Genomic DNA, 4,415 nt, shown 5'->3' on the forward strand with positions numbered 1-4,415 from the left:
CAGTGTCACTGGCCCTCATATGTGGGATCCGAACCGGGGCCCTCTGGCATCCCAAGCCAGTTCTTAACCATCGCGCCACTTGGCCGGCCCCTACAACTGATTTTTGCATGTTGATTTTTGTATCCTATAACTTTGCTCCATTCATTTATTAGCTCTAACTTTTTTTGTGTGTAGATTCTTTAGAGTTTTTTACATATGAGATTATTTGCGAATAGAAATAACTTTTTTCTTTCCAATTTGGGTGCCTTTTATTTCTTTTTCTTGTCTAGTGCTCTGACAAGAACACCCAATACTATACTGAATCCAAGTGGCAAAAGCTGGCATCCTTGTCTTATTCCTTAAGCTTCCTACTCCACTATTTTTCATGACATCATTGTGAATTTTAAGAAGATAATGAGATTTTGTATCTTGAATGAGATTTCAAATTTTTGAAGTATAATAATTTTATAGACCTCAGGGTTTATTTCATCATTTATAGTATAAATGAAACCCAGTGATTATCATTTCAGCGAGATGTTGTTTTTGAGACATTTGTTTAAAGTTTGGCCATAAAGTAAATTGTCGCTTCTCTAAATATTAAAAGTCAAATGCACAAATACCCATATGTAGTTCTCTGTACAACCAATGAAATCAAAGATTCCTGACCTTTGGGACATTTCAAAATACTTGGGAAAACTAGACAAAATACATGTTTTGGGGGTCAGAATTATATCTTTGAAACAATGTTGCATTTCCACTCAAGAGATTTATCTTTAAGTCTTCATAATACTTTACAACTCAAGTCATTTACCTCTCCATGTAGCAGTTTCTAGGAGATTTGTTTTTTTCTGCTTGTTTTTATTATTGGTTAAAAATGGTGTTCTTGCTCTTTCTCTCAGCTTTCCCTGCGGCCATAATGGTGCATATGAATGCCCTGGCTGATGCTTTTAAAAGCATCATCAGCAATGCCAAGAAGAGAGGCAAATGCCAGGTTCTTATCAGGCCTTACTCCAAGGTCATTGTCTGGTTTCTAACTGTGATGATGAAGTGTGGTTACATTGGCGAATTTGAAATCATTGATGATGACAGAGCTGGGAAAATTGTTGTGAACATCACGGACAGGTTAAACAAGTGTGGAGTGATCAGCCCTAGATTTGATGTGCAACTCAAAGATCTAGAAAAATGGCAGAACAACCTGCTCCCATCCTGCCAGTTTGGTTTCATTGCACTGACAACTTCAGCAGGCATTGTGGACCATGAAGAAGCAAGACAAAAACACACAGGAAAGAAAACCCTGGGATTTCTTTTTCTAGGGATGCAATAAATCCATGCAAATAAAATGTCTCANTGCAAAATCGCACACAGCCGACCATATAACAAACTCTGTATTTTGAGTGGAAATGTTAGGGGGTCGTCTTATACGCCCAGTCGTTTTATACGCCGGCAAATACGGTACTTATCAACTGATATTTGAGTTGTCTTCATTTTTTTATTATTATGAATATACTATGAACATTTATGCGTAAATTCTCGTGTGACCAGATGTTTTCCTTTCTGTTGGTGATATGCCTAGGAGAATTGCTGGATCATATGGTAGTTCTCTGTTTATTTACCATTTGAGAAGCTACCAGACTGTTTTGAAAGTGGCCGCCCCATTCTACTGGTATAAGTTTTTAAAAGGCAAATATGTTAATTTAGAATGCAAATTTCATGTTTATCTCCACCAGGACTCCCAATATACAGTTGTATATGTTTTCACAAAGATTTTCATAGTTCATTTAAGTTTTTTGAAATTTTAAATGTTAAATTATATTATTTACTGATTTATGTGTGAGTAGTTTTGTTCTTCTAAAAAGGATTGATAAGGTGAAATGGGAAATAGTTTGATGTTTTTGGTGGAAAGAGAGCTTTCCATACTCAGTGTTTTTCTTAATTGCCCTTGCCCTGGCTGCCTTAGGTTCTCCTTCCAGCACTGCATATACTTTACCTTCTGGCTTTGGTAAATCTCACAGTGGCGGTGAAGTATAATACTTGGTAGTTAGCTTTTGTAAGTTAGTTTTTGTAGGTTTTGTCCTGAACAACGGTGCCTATTTGAGGGGACAATTGAGGGCTGAAATCCAGCTCCGGCAGCTCCGGCACAGCCAAGCCCTGTGCACTAGAAGGTTGCATGTGCTTATAGAAATTTCACGCAAAATCTCTGTGCAGGTCAGCAGTGGCCCTGTTCTAAGTGCTGTGTTGAGGGGCTTGTCCTTTAACCTAATGCCAGATTCTTGTTTTTGACGGATTACCTCTGGCTGCCTTGCAGAGAATGAATCTGAGATGGATAGACTAGATGCAAGAGAGAACACATAAGAGACCTGTAAGAGAAAGAGAGAATATGGGCATAAGGTAGGGTGATGTAATTGTGATGGAGAGGAGACAGACTTGAGTAAATTAAGAGGTAAGGCTGCCAAGACCTGGCAGCTTGCAAAGGTGAGGGAGAAAACCTGGATTTCTAACTTGGTTTCTAGCTTGCTGGGTTGAAACAATATAAGACACCTTGAGTTTGGTCTGAATCGTATTTGGAGTATACATGAAACATCCAGGTGGAGATGTATCTAAGCATGCTTGAGGAGGGTCTGGGTTTAAGATACAGATTGGTATATGTGATCCAGCAAGTGTGGAAATTGAGAAGAGCCATCGTTTAAAGATGAACCTGGAAGATTTCTAACATTTAAAGACACTTTGAGATATGGAAGCCTCTGAAAGAGAGAGAGAAAGGAAAATGATTAAAATAGTGGTGTTTAAACTTGTCACTTACATATTCTTCAAAAGAATTTTGAGGGACCGGCCGAGTGGCGCGTTGGTTAAGAGTTGGCTTGGGATGCCAGTTCTGAGCAGCAGGGCCCCGGTTTGGATCCCACATGAGGGCCAGTGACACTACCCCCTACAGCTAAGATGGTGAACAACAGCTTGACCTGGAGCTGGGCTGTTGCGAGTCGCCGGTGATGGTGTAGGCTGCAGTCCCTGCTGCAGTGGGCTGCCATAAGCTACCGTGTGTGGCTGGCAGCCAGCGTGAGCAGCCGGCAGCCGGTGTGAGCTGCCAAGAGCCGCCATGAGTGGCCGTCCAGAGGCCGGCGACTGATCTGCCTCACCAAGGAAGAGCGCAATGATGGTGCCAACTTGGGCCAGTGAAGCAACGTCCTCCACAACTAGACTGCAGAACAAAAGGACAGCAACTTGTCTGTTCCCCTTCCCCCAATTCCCCAGCGCTGTTCCCCTCCCCCAATCCCTTCCCCATGTGGGATCCGAACCGGGGCCCTGCTGCTCAGAGCTGGCGTCCCAAGCCAGCTCTTAACCAACGCACCACTCGGCTGGCCCTAATGTGGTATGTTTTTATTATTCGAAGTCTTTTATTGATCAACCTGTCATGTTCTATCCAATAACAAAAATATATGAAAGTATCTCTGTTTATAAGGTACTCTACTTAAGAAAAAACTTCTGGATTGAAATATTATAATTATTATAATTCTAAAATTTATCAAAACAACAATTACTTAAGAAAATGAGAAACACATTTATTAAATATAAGTAAAAATTTATGGAAATGCCTCTCTGCATTAATGAGATAGATGGGGTTGTTTTAAACATATTACTTATTGATAGAATGAAGGCAGCATGTACTCTATAATCTTATTTTATTCTGGTGAAAGACCTACAAACTTTGTTCACAAATAATTTCTTACGAGGTTTATGTCCCAAATCACATGCTGATCTTTGTGGGGCTGTTGTTTGTTGTTTTATTCTTGGTTTGTAGGAGTTCTTTATATTGGGTTGTCAGAAAAGCCATGACGCATTTTTGCAACGAAAAACATAGAAAAAATACGTCATGAGTTTTCTGACAACCCAATATATTCTGGATATTAAAACCTTATCAAATACATAATTTGTAAATATTTTCTCTCATTCTGTGGATTGTCTTTTCACTCTCTTCATACTGTCCTTTGATGTACAAAAGTTTTTAATTTTAATAAAGTCCAATTTATCTATTTTTTTCTTTGTTGCCTTGACTTTTGGTTTGATATCCAAGAATTCTTCACCAAATCCAAGGTCAGGAAGATTTCCCCCTATTTTTTTTCTAGGGGTTTTGGAGTTTGGGGTCTTAATGTTTAAGTCCTTAATCATTTTTGAGTTAATTTTTACATATGGTGTAAGATAAACTTCATTCTTTTGCATGTGGGTATCCACTTTCCCCAGCACCATTTTTTGAAGAGCTTGTTCTTTCTCCACTGAATGGTCTTGGCATCCTTGTTGAAAGTCAACTGACAACTGACCCTGACCACAGATGTGATAGTTTATTTCTGGGCTCTCAGTTATATTCCATTGGTATATATATATATATATATATATATATATATATATATATATATATATATATATATATATATATATATATA

At 38.7% G+C, this 4,415-nt stretch overlaps 1 protein-coding gene and 1 pseudogene across 1 annotated transcript in view; both read left to right on the top strand.

Annotated features, from left to right (window-relative positions):
• Positions 1-4,415, top strand: part of LOC109382174 (nuclear receptor corepressor 1-like) — a 99,551-nt gene that overhangs the window by 60,456 nt on the left and 34,680 nt on the right. The window lies entirely within an intron of this gene.
• On the top strand, positions 893-1,303 carry LOC109382168 (40S ribosomal protein S15a pseudogene; annotated as a pseudogene).

The sequence above is a fragment of the Hipposideros armiger genome, unplaced genomic scaffold (assembly GCF_001890085.2).
Source record: "Hipposideros armiger isolate ML-2016 unplaced genomic scaffold, ASM189008v1 scaffold_61, whole genome shotgun sequence".
Lineage (NCBI taxonomy): Eukaryota > Metazoa > Chordata > Mammalia > Chiroptera > Hipposideridae > Hipposideros > Hipposideros armiger.